We start from the raw sequence: 19,373 nt of genomic DNA on the forward strand, positions 1-19,373 counted from the left end.
TGGGTGGGAGTGTTTGATTGATTCAGATGCTCCGTCCATCACCACCCCCTTTTGTACCGCTTTTGGCCGCCATAAGTGTGGCAGGGTATGCTCGGACGTGAGTCCCTTGCTCACTTTGCCACTGGATTCAAGCAAGCCGGGCTGAAGACGGCTGGAATACCAGAAACCGGTCCTCGGAGGCTTGTTTCCATCCCAGGGAAGACATGGCTTGGCAGTTCGGGCTGGACTGTTCCCATGAGGCACAGGGTCAGACTGATTTGCATATAGCTATGTCTGAACTGGGGTGGCAGAGTGGGCTAAAGAACGGTGAGGGACTAAATCCAGATCTTTTGACTGGGTGTGAGTGTTTGATTGATTCAGATGCTCCGTCCATCACCACCCCCTTTTGTACCGCTTTTGGCCGCCATAAGTGTGGTAGGGTATGCTCGGACGTGAGTCCCTTGCTCACTTTGCCACTGGATTCAAGCAAGCCGGGCGGAAGACGGCTGGAATGCCATAAACCGGTCCTCCGAGGCTTGTTTCCGGTCCAGGGAAGACATGGCTTGGCAGTTCGGGCTGGACTGTTCCCATGAGGCACAGGGTCAGACTGATTTGCATATAGCTATGTCTGAACTGGGGTGGCAGAGTGTGCTAAAGAACGGTGATGGATTAAACCCAGATCTTTTGACTGGGTGTGAGTGTTTGATTGATTCAGATGCTCCGTCCATCACCACCCCCTTTTGTACCGCTTTTGGCTGCCATAAGTGTGGCAGGGTATGCTCGGACGTGAGTCCCTTGCTCACTTTTCCACTTGATTCAAGCAAGCCGGGCTGAAGACGGCTGGAATGCCAGAAACCGGTCCTCGGAGGCTTGTTTCCTTTCCAGGGAAGACATGGCTTGGCAGTTCGGGCTGGACTGTTCCCATGAGGCACAGGGTCAGACTGATTTGCATATAGCCATGTCTGAACTGGGGTGGCAGAGTGGGCTAAAGAACGGTTAGGGACTAAACCCGGATCTTTTGACTGGGTGTGAGTGTTTGATTGATTCAGATGCTCCGTCCATCCCCACCCCCTTTTGTACCGCTTTTGGCCGCCATAAGTGTGGCAGGGTATGCTCGGACGTGAGTCCCTTGCTCACTTTGCCACTGGATTCAAGCAAGCCGGGCTGAAGACGGCTGGAATGCCATAAACCGGTCCTCGGAGGCTTGGTTACGGTCCAGAGAAGACATGGCTTGGCAGTTTGGGCTGGACTGTTCCCATAAGGCACAGGGTCAGACTGATTTGCATATAGCCATGTCTGAACTGGGGTGGCAGAGTGGGCTAAAGAACGGTGATGGATTAAACCCAGATCTTTTGACTGGGTGTGAGTGTTTGATTGATTCAGATGCTCCGTCCATCACAACCCCCTTTTGTACCGCATTGTAAATGCGGCGCACCATGGGTGGCGGAGCTGCGGCGTACAATAACTGGCGCATCCCTGGGGATGCGCCAGTTATTGTAAATCTGCCCCTATATATTTAGCCAACGAGGGAGCACTTACTGATTAGACAGCAGAAAGTACTCCAGTTGAGTAGAGGTATTGCACAAAATGGTGGCATATTCGTGGACAAACACGCAGGGCGGGATTTATTCTGCCCCCTATTATACTAGTTTTTTGTGCCCTTCTGCCCTCTGTTAGACTCGTTTTTCCCTTGGTTTTGTGCCCTTCTGCCCTCTGTTAGACTCATTTTTCCCTTGTTTTTCTGCCCTTCTGCCCCCTGTTAGACTCGCTTTTTGTGCCCTTCTGCCCTCTGTTAGACTCATTTTTCCCTTGTTTTTCTGCCCTTCTGCCCTCTGTTAGACTCGCTTTTTGTGCCCTTCTGCCCTCAGTTAGACTCATTTTTCCCTTGTTTTTCTGCCCTTCTGCCCTCTGTTAGACTCGTTTTTTGTGCCCTTCTGCCCTCTGTTAGACTCGTTTTTTGTGCCCTTCTGCTCTCTGTTAGACTCGTTTTTTCCTTGTTTTTCTGCCCTTCTGTTCTCTGTTAGATTGGTTTTTTGTGCCCTTCTGCCCTTTGTTAGACTTGTTTTCCCCTTGTATTTCTGCCCTTTGTTAGACTGTTTTTTGGGCCTTTCTGCCATCTGCATCACCACATCATCACTCAGCGCTACCCCAGCATCACTCAGCACCACCACATTATCACTCAGCACCACCACATTATCACTCAGCACCACCACAGCACCACTCAGCACCACCACAGCATCACTCAGCACCACCACAGAATCACTCAGCACCACCACAGCACCACTCAGCACCACCACAGCACCAGACAGTGCCACCACAGCATCACTAAGCACCACCACAGCATCACTCAGCACTGCCACATTATCACTCAGCACCACCACAGCACCACTCAGCGCCACCACAGCATCACTCAGCGCCACAACATTATCACTCAGCACCACCAAAGCACGACTCAGCAGCACCACAGCATCACTCAACACCACCACAGCACCACTCAGCCGCAGTGCCGTTTGGGGCTGGTGTTGATCCTTCACTGGGATAATTTGAAAGCCTGCCTTTGTTATCTCTGCTGCCACGGGATCTCCAGGGGCTGAGGGAGACCTACGAACTTTGCTGAACTCTGCCGCACTAGCGCTCTGATATGAGGCGCTTGGGAACTACAATCACCAGGATTCCCTGTGTCCCCGCTCACCTGGCTGACTGACACGCCCCCAGCCTAGGCGCACAAACACTGCTCGCGGCACCCGCTTTCGCGGGTGCTGCAGCACCGTTTGGGGCTGGTGTTGATATTTCACTGGGATAATGTGGCAGAGGGCAGAGGGCTTCGCGCTGAGCGCTGGAAAAGCACTTTTTGTTTTTAATAACTTGCCTAACTTGCTCTGCTGATCGCTAGCAGCCTCTTAGTTTATGCCTTCACCGTCCCGCTGACTACGAGTGGCGAACGGCAATCTTCTTTTTTTAATCTCCTTCCCTATCCCGCCCTCCTGACTCCTCCCACCACCGCGTCACAGCCTATTTAGGCTCCGCCCACTTCCCCTCGCGCGTCGTCTAAAGCCCTGTGGCAGAGGGCAGAGGGCTTCGCACTGAGCGCTGGAAAAGCACTTTTTGTTTTTAATAACTTGCCTAACTTGCTCTGCTGATCGCTAGCAGCCTCTTAGTTTATGCCTTCACCGTCCCGCTGACTACGAGCGGCGAACGGCAATCTTCTTTTTTTAATCTCCTTCCCTATCCCGCTCTCCTGACTCCTCCCACCACCGCGTCACAGCCTATATAGACGTCCCTCATGCGTCAGCGCAGCGGACGAGCGCAGCGGGCGCGACGTAGGCGCGCCGGAGTCGCGCCAGAGTTAAGCCCGTCTGCGCCCGTCCGCGGCAGACCGGGGCTAGGGGCCACCACCCCTGGTCCTCTTATCCAATACTCTTCCGCTGACTTGATTCTACTCCAAGGCCATTGGCCCCTTGATCCTTGTACTACTCATAGGATTACCCATTTGGGCTGCTACTCTCCCTGTCATGCCTGCCCTTCTGGCTGCCCTCCTCCGCTCACGTTGCCGCCGGCCTTCGTCTCATCTACCATTTCTGATTCCTATTCTCCCCCTCTATCTATCACCTTACTTAATACTAGGTCCGCCATTAAACACCACCAGGAACTTTTTATCCTTTTAGACACTGATAAACCCGATCTCCTGTTGCTGACAGAAACGTGGTTTTCGGAAGCCTCCCTTCCATCTCTATTGGCTGCCCTCCCCTCGTCTTACTACGCTATCCGTGCCGACCGTCCGGCCGGGAAAACGGGTGGAGGTGTTGCTCTCATTGCTCGTTCTGATCTCCAGTTCCAAGTCCTCCTCTCACCTTCCCTGGTAGGAATTGACTATTTGGTGGCTCGCTCTACCTCCCTTTCCCCTCACTTAGCCATTGTGCTTGTCTACCGTCCTCCCCAACCAACTCCTTCTTTCCTCCCGGCCTTCCAAGATCTACTTGGCACCCTGGCAGTCAACTATGCCTCGGCTTTAGTCCTCGGGGACTTTAACTATTGGCCCTCGGACCCCAAGGAATGTGCCTCATCAAAGGACTTTTCAGAAACCCTTCTCTCTCTTAATTTCACCTCCTTTGTTCACACCCCTACCCACACTCATGGCCACACTTTAGATCAGGTCTGGTCTCTAAACTGCTCCCTGTCTGCACTGTCTGTTGTCCCCTGCACATGGTCTGATCACTTTTTAATTTCGTTTTCCCTCATCCGCTGTCTGACTAATACCCCTATCCACACCAAAAACTCCTGGGCCCGTAACTGGGGCAAGGTCAATCTGGCTGACCTCTTTGCCTCGCTCCTGGCCTCCTCTCCCCCTATATCGGGACTGGATTCTGCAGCCCAAGCCGAAGCCATTGACTCATGGCTCAAGGAAGGAAGCGACTGCTTGGCTCCTCTCCGACGTACCTCGATCAGACGCCCTAAAGACGCCAATCGGTGGTTCAACAACGAGCTGAAAGAACTGAAGCTCACGGTTCGCAGGGCAGAACGTAAATGGAGACTGGACTACTCTCCCGACTCCAGGACTCGCTACGTCCACCTTCTTGGGACCTATAAGCAAAACATCACTGAGGCCAAGAAAACTTACTTCTCGGCCAAAATTCTGGCGCCCGAGAACCAACCTAAGGAGATCTTTGCCATTACTCACGATCTGGCTTTCTCCGATCGGACCTCACTTAAACCCCCTCCCTCACAGAAACTCTGTGATTCGCTGAATCTCTACTTTGTCGAAAACATTTCGACAATCAAATCCAACATCCCCCCCGTCCTCTTCTTTTGTTGACCCCCTGCCTCCCCCCGCCCCAGCCTATTTCAATTCCTTTCCCCCCCTCCCTGAAGAACTTTTTCTGTCCCTTCTCCCCAAAATTAAATCCGGTTCCCCTGCTGATATATGCCCGGCACACATCTTACGGCAGATTTATACTGTCTGCCCTCTGCCTCCTCTGGGTTTCCTTAATGACTCACTGGCTCGAGGGGTTGTCACTTCATCGCTAAAAGCCGCTTCCATCGTCCCTATTTTGAAAAAGCCAGGAGCCGACCCCTCTGTGATGGCCAACTATCGCCCCATCTCCCTTCTCCCGTTTCTGGCGAAGGTGCTTGAGCGACATGTTACATCTGCGCTCAGCTCCTTTGCCGAGGAGAATGGGAGGCTGGCTCCGTGCCAGGCTGGGTTTCGGCCCAAGCACTCGACAGAGTCAGTGGTGGTGTCAGTATCAGACACCCTCAGAGAGGGCTTGGACATGGGCAGTTCTCAGGCGCTGGTCCTCCTTGACTTGTCCGCCGCTTTTGACACGGTGGATCACTCCATCTTGCTTTCCCGTGTCAAGGCGGCGGGCATAGGAGGCTCAGCCCTCATCTGGCTCTCATCCTTTTTGAGGGACCGGACCCAGGCGGTTCACCTTGGGGAGTTCTCTGCTACCCCCTGTCAGGTCCAGTGCGGTGTTCCTCAGGGCTCTTCTCTCTCTCCTTTACTATTTAATCTTTACATCGCTCCTCTTATCTTTGCCTTACAGCAGCTGGAGGTCACGGTATATAATTATGCCGACGACCTCCAGCTCATCTTTAATCTGTCTTCTACCCCTGACTCTATCTCTAACTTCCAATCTATCCTATCTTTCATCAGGGACTGGATGAATTTCAACCACCTTAAACTCAATCCCGATAAAACGGAACTTGTGGTGACGGGTGGTTGCTCCAGTCCCTGGAATTCTCTCTTTTGGCCCCCCTCCTTTGGTTCTCCTCCTACCGCTGTTCCCTCTGTTAAGACCCTTGGCATCAAGCTAAATGATAAACTCACTATGCACTCCCAGATTGGTTCGGTGGTTTCTTCTTGCTTTCTTACTCTCCGCACTATCCGCTCTATTTCACGTTTTTTTTCTTTCTCTGCACTTAAACTAATTATGTCCGCACTGGTCCTGTCTCGCCTGGACTACGGGAACATCTTGTTCAATGGCATCCCTCAGTACAGCCTGCGTAAACTGCAACTAGTGCAGAACCAGGCTGCTCGCCTTGCCTTTGGTCTTCCCAAATTCCACCATACCTCCCCCCTCTTGAAAACCCTCCACTGGCTCCCTGTGCGGGAACGCGCCCTGTTCAAATTAGGCTGCATGGCGTTTCAGGCCAGGACTGGCCTGGCCCCCCTCTTTATATCCTCTGCCATTAAGGCCTATGTCCCTGGCAGAGACCTCCGCTCCTCGGCACACCTTCTTTTATCAGTCCCTCGCTACCGGAAAAAAAAACAGGGCGGCTCAAAATTTTCCACTCTTGCCCCCATGTTTTGGAACTCTCTCCCTTTTCATCTTAGGTCCCTTACCCAGTATTCTAGTTTCCGCAAAGCCCTGAAGACCTTTTTATTTTCTCAGGCCTTCCTACCGTAAGCCCTGCTTGCCTTTCCAGTCGACGCCTTAGCAACTGCTCTTGCCCAGTTGGCTGCCTGCTACTTTAGCGCCAAGAAACCGCCCAGGTGTACGTTGCGCTTAACAAATATTTTAAACTTAAACTTATAATTTGAAAGCCTGCCTTTGTTATCTCTGCTGCCACGGGACCTCCAGGGGCTGAGGGAGACCTACGAACTTTGCTGAACTCTGCCGCACTAGCGCTCTGATACGAGGCGCTTGGGAACTACAATCACCAGGATTCCCTGTGTCCCCGCTCACCTGGCTGACTGACACGCCCCCAGCCTAGGCGCACAAAAACTGCTCGCCGCACGCAGCGCCGTTTGGGGCTGGTGTTGATCTTTCACTGGGACAATTAGAAAGCCTGCCTTTGTTATCTCTGCTGCCACGGGACCTCCAGGGGCTGAGGGAGACCTACGAACTTTGCTGAACTCTGCCGAACTAGCGCTCTGATACGAGGCGCTTGGGAACTACAATCACCAGGATTCCCTGTATCCCCGCTCACCTGGCTGACTGACACGCCCCCAGCCTAGGCGTGTTTTAACCCGCCCACAATCCCCGCAGTGCGGGAGCACGCGGGAGTGCGTCGGGCTAAGCCCGGGCAAAGGGTGGGCCCTCTGTGGCCCTCAGAGGTCTGAGGAGGACGGGACGGGCCACCCCTTTGGCTCTAAAATCGCAGGTAAATCCCTTGTTTTGAAATTCCCCAACCAAGCCATGTCTAAGCCCCAAACAGAGGTTAAGTTTGATATAACCCCTGTGCACACAACTAGCCAACTGTTTCCCTTGTTCAGAGATGTGGGTAAAAATGCACCTTGCCATTCTACGATCAGTTCACCCTGTGAAGATTCAATCGCACATCCACCATCTAGTCTCTCTTGGTTGGAAGATTTAAATAGCCTGTGTAAGGCAAAGTACGCTCCAGCAGAGTCTTCCCCACGTTAAAAAGCAGCAACCTACCACTTTGTCCAAGGGAGCTGGAACCCTTCCCTGAAACACATAAAGTTAACACCCATAGCGCAACACCATCCAGGGCTACACCTGCCAAAAGGAAGCACGATGGGGACGATCAAAATGGGAGCTTAGCCAAAACTCAAAAATTAGATAAACCATCTTTAAGTCCCACACCACCCGTAATCAAGTCTCCTTTTACCCCGGCTCTTGTTGAAAATTTGGACGACTTATTACCATCATCCCGGCAGGCCTTACTGCCCATGATCGAACATCTGATCAAATCTTTACTACATCCTTTGATTGACAAAATCACCACATTGGGGGAATAGGCTGACGGGGTTGGAGAATTCAATCAAATCTCACCTGAAATCTTCCACACATGCTGTAATACCTCACTGCCCTCCGACAACTGCTTCTTTAAACCCACCCAAACTGATTACATCCCATGAAGCGGTGCTTACCCAATTATCAGTCCCCACCTCCATGCCTCCAATCATTCCCAAAGTCCCCCCCAATCCAACGACAGCGCGTCACATTCCTCCCAAACTTGAGCGCACCACCCACATACACTTACCACCAGAGGCAGCCCCTTTTGTAACTGTTCTCTCTGGAGTCCCTGAACTAACACAAGGTAAAGCTGAGAGACAATATGAGCTGATGAATAAGGTCAAGTTCTGGTTAGCTAAAAACAGACCTCTGCCCCATCACCTTGATGGTAGAATAATAAGCGTCTGGAGGGTGGGCTGGCTTGGTCCCCTCAAAAAAGACATCTCAGGCAATCTGATCCTGATACGATTTAGGAGCAGACACATCGTGCCATATATGCAAACTTGGTTACCTCAAAAAGGTGATGGACTTATTTGCACCTGGAACCTACATAACTTCTACCCAAATACGTCCTACATGCTTTCCCCCAGACCCCAGGGTATGGACAACAACTTAGTGGGTAGAGGAACTCATTTAACTAAGGGCTGTAGTTTTCCTGTGGTTTTTAACTGCCTCAAACCGTCGTACAACAGTTTTATGTACCGTAACTATAACATTTTTTAGAACACTGTTATCACTAATGATGTCTAAAAGCAGTGTAAAGTATGTTATCACCAAAGATTGTTATGCTCAAAGGGAGGGCTAAAGTCCTTTTAATCTTTTAACTGTGTAACTTAAAATCAATATGTGGTTCTTGTATGCACGTTTCCTTTTATAATGCAATGTATTTTTTCATCTGTATGCTTTTATGATTTTAAACTAAAATCGAATAAATCCTTCTTGACTTGACTTGACATCATCACTCAGCGCTACCCCAGCATCACTCAGCACCACCACATTATCACTCCGCACCACCACATTATCACTCAGCACCACCACAGCACCACTCAGCACCACAACAGCATCACTCAGCACCACCACAGCATCACTCAGCACCACCACAGCACCACTCAGCACCACCACAGCACCACTCAGTTCCACCACAGCATCACTTAGCACCACCACAGCATCACTCAGCGCCACAACATTATCACTCAGCACCACCACAGCACGACTCAGCACCACCACAGCATCACTCAGCACCACCACAGCATCACTCAGCACCACCACATTATCACTCAGCACCACCACAGCACCACTCAGCACCACCACAGCATCACTCAGCACCACCACAGCACCACCCCAGCATCACTCAGCACCATCCCAGTATCACTCAGCACCACCACAGCACCACTCAGCATCACCACAGCACCACTCAGCACCACCACAGCACCACTCAGCGCCACACCAGCATCAATCTGCGCAACCATTCAACAACAACTAGTTCAAATATGTTCTCTCAATGTTTCAGGCTTTATTACAAATGTCACAAAAAGATGTTAATATTTCACATGTGTTCTTGGATTTTCGTCACAATAAAATACACTGAACATAATCTCCACAAAAGTTATTCATAAAAGTTTAAGCTATTGCCATTATAAATTAAAATCACTTTTATTTAAGTATTAATTATTTAAATAAATTAGAAGCCATTGTAATTTGTAATATCAATACATCTAAGTCACGTACATACAAAACATGTTGCATTGCAAATGCTATAGGTGTCACATTTGCGAAAGTTATAACTATTGGCATTGTAAATGACAAAGCTATTAATTTAGCTATTTTCAAAACCAACACATAGATAAAAAAAATTGTCATTTACAAGACCAATAGCTCAAACTTTCCTAATGCGAGACCTATTGCATTGCAAATGCTTGTTTTTACATCTGTCAGTGCTTCCTGTTGACGTTTAATTTTCGTGACAGGCGCCTCATTGCCTACTTGTAACTATTCTCTGACTCTGCTTCAAGGGTAAGAGCAGGGTAAGAGAATAGTTGCAAGTAGGCAAATAGGAGCCAGGAAGCACTTACAGGCTTACAGCAGCAGGTGCCCTAGTTGAAGTTAAATTCTTTGTAACCCTTTTGCAAAAGGTTACAAAAAATTTGCTTCAAATTTTGCACCTGCTGCTGTACCCTGTTTGGGCTTGGCTGAAAATTCATCCTGCTGATTTGCGAATTTTACCACGATTTCGCGAGATTTGCGGATCGCGAAATCGTGGAAAATCCGAAAATTCCGCAAGCAGGACTAATTTTCAGCCCATGCTTACTCATAGACCCATACAGACACTAAGACACCCTCTCACAGACATTCACACACCTACTCAGAGACCTACTCTGACACTCATACACCTACTCATAGGCCAACACTCATACTCACACCTACTCACAAAACCATTCATCCATTAGGAGGGCCACTAACACACCTACTCACAGACTCACTCAAGCACCCACTCACAGACCCATTTACAAACTCACACACCCATTCACACACCAACTCAAATACTCATGCACCCACTCAAAGACCCACTCACAGACTCTCGCTCACTCACTCAAATAGTCACTCAGATACTCCTACTCCCAGAACCATGCAGACACTGACACACCCACTCGCAGACCCACTACGACGCTCATTCACCCATTCACAGAATCACTCAGACACACACACCCATTCACAGACCCAATCACACACTCACATACCCACTCACATCGGGGACAAAGAGCAGACGCACACATGTTACGGCGAAAGGCACACCTTAACAAAAGTATGACTACAGGGGCCTCTCCCCCTCTCCTCCCATGGGCTGTGTAGGTTCCCTTAAGAGGACTTCATGAAGTGTTTATTAGGTAGAGCATTGACATAGGTCAGCCTACGCAGTGGTGTCATCCTACCAAGGTGTGTGGTAAGATAAGGAGCCCTTTTTCTTTATTCTTTGTCCAGATGAATGCTGCGGTCCCCTTGGGCCAGATAGGCAGAACCATGTCGACAACACTTCCCACTAGGGTGATGGGGCAATAAGCTCCCCATGTTCACCGGTTTCATTTTTTAATGTCATATAATCCCCTTCTCAGAATAAATTTCATTCTGGGGATTATACTGGTTTTTAAACTCACTCGCTCTATGGGCTCCCACTTAATTGTAGAAGTGCCTCCCTGCCTCCAGGTGTAGGCCCACTTTCCGTCAAACCAAGGGGCATAGTAGCAAGACCCTCGTTAAAATTATTGCTGTTTTAGATGCAGGAAACTGCCCAGGTTAGATGTACAGGACTTCAAACCTGGGCTTCTAATTGAATTTTATAAGGAGTATTGATAAGCCTATTATCGCCGTTTTAGCAGCAGTTTCCTGCCGCTAAAACTGCAATACTTTTAAAGAGGTTCTTGCTAATATGCCCCCAAGTTTTTGGGGAGCGAGGCCTGTTGATGAAGCATGACACCAGGTGATGTGTGAGGACAGTCCTTAACTTTTTGTGAGAGACCATCACTCGCTTTACCTAGCAGTTTCTAGGTTTCAGTCACAATACTTGGAACAGCTTCTTTTTGTTTTAAACATATTTTATTGAATTTTTCCCATTATAGCATCATACATAAAAACAATTGTACTCGTGTTATTTTTCAGTCCTCTTCATACCTTCAATCATGAGTGCATCGTTGAGGTTCTCAGACAACATGTCAAACATTTCTTGTAACAGTTACAGTCATATGTACTATTGCTAATAGTCTGATTTATGCAGTTTTTCTCACTGTTAAACCACTTAACAATGATACATCGGTACCCAAGAGCATGCGAAGGTGAAGGTGAGATATGAGCTATTTAACTAGCCCCCCATCCTTCCTCCCACCCCTTAACTCAACTGCCCCTGGCCCTCCCCCTGTCCCGGGACAGCGCCCTTACTATCAAAATAACCTTCTCTCAGATATAGCATGTGCCTCCATTCTATCTTTGTGCTGGGACTCAATATTCTACATGTGTGTCTATATTATGTTCAATGGGTAGTCATAGGAGAAGAAGCGTAGGAACAGGTGTGTGAGTTGACCAGCGGGGTTGGAGGTAGCCCCCTATTGGTCCTGTGTTACAGGGACTGGAGCCGGCGCTAGTGTCTTGAAGGCTTCCTGAATGGTGTCCCATTCCATGGAAATTACTTTTTTATGCAGCCCGCATGCCTCCTCTCGCCTGATTGTCGCACTTTCTGCACTACCCCATCTTACCACCGCCCGTGCCCGCCACGTAGTGGTGGAGGCTTGGCTGATTTCCACTGCATAGTGATGGCACATTTAGACATGAGCAGAGCCAGGTCTACAAAGCATAGTTGTACTTTCTGTGTTTTAGTGCGTCTGGTGATACCTAACAGGCAGTTCCCGACTGTTCTCGGCATGGGAATACCCGCTGCCGCTACAATAATCTCCACCACTTCTGTCCAGTACCCAGCAAGTTCTGGGCAGTTCCACAGCATGTGGTTCAGGTTCGCTGCTTCTGTCTTGCAGCTAGGGTACCAGTGTTGTGTATTTTGGAACATAGACTGTGATCTGTGCAGTGTAAAGTATGCCCTCTGTATGACCAAATAAATTCGAATTTGGCATTTTTTGGGAATTTTCCTGGGATATTCTAGGATCGAGCCCCACTCTTTATCAGTCAATTCTTGTACCTCTAGCAACGGCATGTTGTCAGAGTAGGGGGGCAATTGAACGTGTAGCATATAGATTGTTTCCAGTATGTGAGTGCAGTGCATAGGAGTGACGGGGCGGTGGAGGGTATTGTGGACCTGGAGAGCAAGAGTGTGTGTAGTACACCACGTACTAGTTCCCAGGTTGTATAGCCAATTTCATCCAGATTTTGCACTGTCAGCCAGAATGACAGCCATTGAAATTGGCTTGTGTAGCAATAGGTGCAAAAATCAGGAACGCCCAGACTTCCTTTATCTGTATCCACCTGAAATTTAGTCAGTCACACTTTACGACGGCCGTTGCCCCAAATCAAGTCAGTCAATATCTTGTTCAGAGAGGTAAATGTGTCTGCCGAGAACACTACTGGCAAATTTGCAAAGAAATTTAACAGCAGACAGGACTACCATTTTTATGATTGCCACTCTGCCCATGACTGGTAGCGGCAGAGACGTTCAGAATATGACCTGTGCTCGGAGCGCCTGGACAGTTTTGTTCAGGTTCCCATCTATGAGGTCTGGTGCAGTTCTGTAGATTTGGAGTAAGCATGGGCGTAAAATCCGTTCCGCTCGCAGGATTTGCGGATTTTCGGTAAATTCGCAATCCGCGAACTCTCATGAATTTGCCGAAAAACCGCAAATTCGCACGCAGCGGATTTTTTTGCTTGGTGATACAATATTGTGGCGCGCGGCGTTCACTTACCATCATTCAGCGTTTGCAGAGTTGTTTTTCTCGATATTTTGCGTGTGCTGCGCCATTTTGGATCTTGCTGCGGGATCCCGCGGGAGTTTCCCGACCGCGATTACGTCATCGCGGCTTGCCACCTTGCACAGCGAGAGTTTGTCAACGCGGCGGGCAGCAACAATCTCGCACTAGCGAAATTGCAAAATTTGCAATTCTGCACAAGAAATCCACCAGCAAGCAGCATAAACCTTCTGAAAATGATGATTTTTATCAGAATAACTCCTCAGGTTGACATTTGCCTGCACTTTTTTTTGCAAGGAGTCCATTTTGGGGGGGGGTGGGAGGAAGGAAGTGCCCCACAGTCTCCAACTTCCTGTTCCTGTCCAGCAGGCTCCTCCAAGTGCTTTCTTCATGTGCTGGTCACTTTCATTCGGGTCTTGACCTGGAAGGATTACTTTTTGTGGATGCTGCTGGATATTTGCATTTGAGGCCTTTTTGACTTTCTTTGGATCACTTTTGGATTAGAAATTTCACAAGTAAGTTTGTTTGGGGCATTACAGTTGCTGCAACTACAATTTTGGAATTTTCGATTTTTGGGCTGTTGTTAGGGCCTTTTGCCCAGGGGTAGTGAGTGGTGCATGGACAGAGTCTTTCTGTGGGGTCTCTTTAATGTAAACATCATGGAGGGCATGGATGGCATGGGATTGTGCTGATTTTGTGTGTTTTTCGATTTTTTGGGCTGCTGTTGGGGCCTTTTGCCCAGGGGTAGTGAGTGGTGCATGGGCCTAGTCTTTCTGTGGGGTGTCTTGAATTTAAACATCACGGAGGGCCTGGATGGCATGGGATTGTGCTGATTTTTCTGTGTTTTTCGATTTTTTGGGGTGTTCATGGGGACAGGCCATGTGGGTGGGGGCCATTTTGAGTGCTGCTATAGGTAGGCCCTGGCCATGTGCTGGGAGGCAGGGGGCCATTTTGAATGCAGGCAGTGTTCTCAGGCCTTCACCCTTTTTGCCTAGCTTTCATCCTTTATGCCCAGGGGTAGTGAGTGGTGCATGGGCCTAGTCTTTCTGTGGGGTGTCTTGAATTTAAAAATCATTGAGGGCATGGATGGCAATGGATTGTGCTTATTTTTGAGTGTTTTTCGATTTTTCTGGCTGCTGTTGGGGCCTTTTGCCCAGGGGTAGTGAGTGGTGCATGGGCCTAGTCTTTCTGTGGGGTGTCTTGAATTTAAACATCATTGAGGGCATGGATGGCATGGGATTGTGCTGATTTTTGTGTGTTTTTTGACTTTTTGGGGATGTTGTTGGGACTGGCCATGTGGGTGGGGGCCATTTTGAGTGCTGTTACAGGCAGGCCCTCGCCATGTGCTGGGGGGCAAGGGGCCACTTTGAAGGCAGGCAGTGTTCTCAGGCCTGCACCCATTTTGCCTAGTTTTCATTCTTTATGCCCAGGGGTAGTGAGTGGTGCATGGGCCTAGTCTTTCTGTGGGGTGTCTTGAATTTAAACATCATTGAGGGCATGGATGGCATGGGATTGTGCTGAGTTTTGTGTGTTTTTCGATTTTTTTGGCTGCTGTTGGGGCCTTTTTGCCGGGGGTAGTGAGTGGTGCATGGGCCTAGTCTTTCTGTGGGGTGTCTTGAATTTAAACATCATTAAGGGCATGGATGGCATGGGATTGTGGTGATTTTTATGTGTTTTTGAACTTTTTGGGGGTGTTGTTGGGACTGGCCATGTGGGTGGGGGCCATTTTGAAGTGCTGGTACAGGCCGGCCCTGGCCATGTGCTGGGGGGCAAGGGGCCATTTTGAAGGCAGGCAGTGTTCTCAGGCCTGCACCCTTTTTGCCTAGCTTTCATCCTTTATGCCCAGGGGTAGTGAGTGGTGCATGGGCCTAGTCTTTCTGTGGGATGTCTTGAATTTAAAAATCATTGAGGGCATGGATGGCATGGGATTGTGCTGATTTTTGAGTGTTTTTCGATTTTTCTGGCTGCTGTTGGGGCCTTTTGGCCGGGGGTAGTGAGTGGTGCATGGGCCTAGTCTTTCTGTGGGGTGTCTTGAATTTAAACATCATTGCGGGCATGGATGGCATGGGATTGTGCTGATTTTTGTATGTTTTGAAATTTTTTTGGCTGCTGTTGGGGCCTTTTGCCCAGGGGTAGTGAGTGGTGCATGGGCCTAGTCTTTCTGTGGGGTGTCTTGAATTTAAACATCATTGAGGGCATGGATGGCATGGGATTGTGCTGATTTTTATGTGTTTTTCGACTTTTTGGGGGTGTTGTTGGGACTGGCCATATGGGTGGGGGCCATTTTGAGTGCTGGTACAGGCAGGCCCTGGCCATGTGCTGGGGGGCAAGGGGCCATTTTGAAGGCAGGCAGTGTTCTCAGGCTTGCACTCATTTTGCCTAGTTTTCATCCATTATGCACATGGGGCACTCAGTGGTGCATGGGCCTAGACTTTCTGTGGGTTGTCTTGAGTTTAAACACCATTGAGGGCATGGATGGCATGGGATTGTGGTGATTTTTATGTGTTTTTCGACTGGGGTGTATAACTGATGTTCCTCTGTCTTCCATTGCTTTTAGGTGCACAAGAGAACCACCAGTGCCAGGAAGAAGTCCTGCAGCGGTGTGTGTGCAGCATAACGTCACGCGACGTCACGTGTGGCCACAGACAAGACAACTCTGCAACTCGTGCAACTGCGGCCTGCTGTTCTGACATCTGAAGAAGATGGCCCCAAAAAAAAGTTCCCCGTAGCTCCTCTAGCAAGAAAATTACCAGTAAAGAGCAGAAGAAGCAAGTTACCAAGGAGAATGGTGTGCCGCCCGCCACATTTTTTGGGAATAAAAAAAAAAGTACGCCTGCAGCAGCAGCGGGATCTGCTGGGGACCAAGCTGGGAGCAGCACCCCCGCTCCATTGGGCTCAGTGCCACCACCACCACGCCAACTTAAGTCCAAGCCCTTGAGTGCTGCAGAGGCTCTTAGTCTAGTTGTTCAATCACCATCGACCAGTGATGTGGACACGCCCACCCACGTGACCTAACACGTGACTACGCCCACTTTCTATGCCAGCCCATAGACTTAAAAATGTGTTGTAACAGGAAGCGCAGCGGACAAGCGCAGCGGGCGCGACGAATGCGCGCCGAAGGCGCGCATAAGGCAAGCTCGTCTGCGCTCGTCCGCGCCGAGGACGGGCCGACGGCCACCCCCCCTGCTACTCCAGACCCACGGCCTCATTCACATACGGTGAGATTAACCTATTCCGCCGACGAACTACGACAACTAAAACATCTAGCGGAGCAACCGCACGCACTCCCCACTCTAAGACACTTCAACCATATCGTAGGCCCAGTGTCATGTCCATCTTGCATCAAACGCTCCAGAAAATCCTCATTAAATAACACACCTTCCATACAAGCGGCACTTATAAACGCCAGATCCCTCCCTAAACACAAAACAGAAATAGCCGACTTGATCGACGAGTATAAACTTGACCTACTGTTTATTACTGAAACTTGGGGCGACGAGGCCTCAGGACCCGACTTTGCTGAAGCCACTCCCAACAATTTCAATGTTTGCAGACTCAATAGACCAATAAAAAGAGGTGGCGGCATTGCCATCATTTATAAAAATCATTTTAAACTCGCGACCAAACCACATATATGTTCAGAATACGAGTCACTTACATTCACTCTAGGTTTATCAGCAAAAGCATCCTTTAAGGGAATGCTGATGTACCGCCCTCCTGGTTCAAGAGCGAAGTTTTTATCTAACATAGGGAATCTACTGGAAGCAGTCGCTGGCACCCCCCAGTTTACGCTATTAGGTGACTTTAACTTTCACCTTGAGATCTCAAATAACCAAGACACCATACAACTAATTTCAGATCTTGAAGCTGTGGGACTAATACAGCTCATTAACTTTCCGACTCACCAAGCCGGTCATACATTAGACGGCATATTCACAAACAATCCTCTGGTAAATATTACCCAGATAATCCCTTTGATCTGGTCAGACCATTCAGCCATTTGTTTTACAATACAAACAACTGCCATTAAATCGAACACTGATGTAACAGCTCGATTTACATACAGAGACTGGAAAAATATTGACATATCTCAATTAGCAGAGATGATACAGGATACCTATATCCCTACGGAGCAAGACCCTACCAAAGCATCTCTAAACTACCTGTCCAACCTGGACTTGGCCTGTAACAAACTAGCCCCTCCCAAAACAACACACCGAAACAGAACAACACCTTCAGCCCCATGGTTCACGGAGGCCCTACGCATGCAGAAACAACATTGCAGGAACCTGGAAAGACAATGGCGCCGCAACTACAGCCCGGCAGACAAATCCAACTACAAAAATGCCCTCGCTATCTATAAAAGAGCGATAACTACTGAGAAAAGTCACTACTATATCACTCAGATCAACCAGGCAAAAAATGCATCCGGAGAATTATTCAGGGTAGTTACCACCTTATCCAACCCCCCTGTTGGATTCCACAGGCCCAGACACTGCAGGAACGAGGTATGCCCAAATCCACTACCCTGACTCAAAGGCCCCCCATGAGATAGACAAACATGAGAGGACACCCGAGCCCAGGGCAGGGGACAGGAAATCAAAATGAATGGGACGTCAAAAAGTCTTCACCCCTGATTTGGACTGGACAATGATACTCGGGCACCACCTCCTCGCCTCTGTACCTATGAAAGAAGGTGCACACAATTACTTCTGTGTCCAAATCAATGGCTACCCCTTATCCCCCTAGCCACACTCCACCATACACTGATAAGACCCCTCCTTACTTGTGTAATATACAGGATGAGCCTCGGGAGGTCTTTGGCAGCAGGAAGATGAATATTTCACTGATGTGGATGCATCCAATTCCAATTGAGGGAAGGAAAATTAAGGGAAATTCACTCGAGGAAGCTGACTACAAAAACGGGACTCCTAAGGGGAAAAAGCCATAATACTCGGCATAAAAAACCCCCGCTATGTCCTTCCGAGTGATTTTTAATCTTTTCGAGCCAGAAGGGGGATAGCGCAAACAAACGTTTCCCTCTTCCGGGATCTGCAGCTCCTCTGTCGTCCCAGCGCGACTGAAAGCGCCCAAGCGGCACACAACGAGGCGGACAGCCTCACAAAACGCGGAAGTAGAGGAGGCTGCTTGGAATCCACGCAGCTAACACGCCAGCCGGCGTCCTTCGGATTTATTACTGAATGTCCTTCCGAAGAGCTGGTATCTGAGGAAACTGGAGCCCCAGCAATCCTCGAATACTAAAATAAACACAGCAGCTCAATTCCAAAAACGAAGGAACAGTGGGCAGGTAAGGGAGGAGGGGGGGGGGAGGACAAATGGGATACAAAAACTTCTCCTAACTGCACTAGCTACAAGGGACAAAAAACGGAATAACCAGGGAAAGGAAAGGGCAATACCTGAGCAAAAACTAAAGTAAAAAGGGAATCCAAAAGTAAAGGAACACGAGCCCGTGAACCAATATCTCTCACAACGTAGAATCCACAACACAGCACCTGGAACCCAAACTAAAAGATACCAAGCACTGAAAGGAAGAAGGGGCGGTTCCTTTATCCCCCTGAGGCCGATCATGTGATGGTGAAGTATGGCCACAGAGGACAGACTAGCCCTAAATCCTAACAGTATCTCCCCCCAAAGGTCCTCCCCACCGGACGGGGTTTAGAGGGATGCTGTCTATGGAACAAACGGACCAACCGTGGTGCATGCACACTACCTGCTGGTTCCCATGTCCTCTCTTCAGGTGTATACCCCTTCCAATCCACGAGGTAGAAAAGGCGTCCTCTCCTCCGCCTAGAATCCATAATAGCCTGAACCTCAAACTCCTCTTCCCCATCGATTAACAAGGGAGGAGGTGGTGGCAGAATCTGGGTGGTTGGTACATAGGGCTTCAAGAGGGATGTATGAAACACCGGATGGACTTTGTATTCGTCAGGCAAAACAAGCTTCATGGCCACAGGATTAATCACCTGCGTGATAGCAAATGGTCCCACAAACCGAGGCTGCAATTTACGAGACCCCTGCAACCTAAGGTTGCGCGAAGATAGCCACACCTTATCACCCACCTGATAGGATGGAGCGGGGACTCTATGTTTATCTGCCTGAGCCTTCATGGTGACTTTAGTTGCCTGTAACTGTTCACGAGCCCTGTCCCATATTCCTCCCAAGGACCTACAAATATCGTCTATGGCTGGCACACGCCCAGTAGGCTGAATGGCTAAAGCCCGAGGATGATAACCCATTGAACAAAAGAAGGGAGTCATACCCACTGCGG

The sequence above is a fragment of the Lissotriton vulgaris genome, unplaced genomic scaffold, assembly GCF_964263255.1.
Source record: "Lissotriton vulgaris unplaced genomic scaffold, aLisVul1.2 SCAFFOLD_1314, whole genome shotgun sequence".
In the NCBI taxonomy this organism is placed as follows: Eukaryota; Metazoa; Chordata; class Amphibia; order Caudata; family Salamandridae; genus Lissotriton; species Lissotriton vulgaris.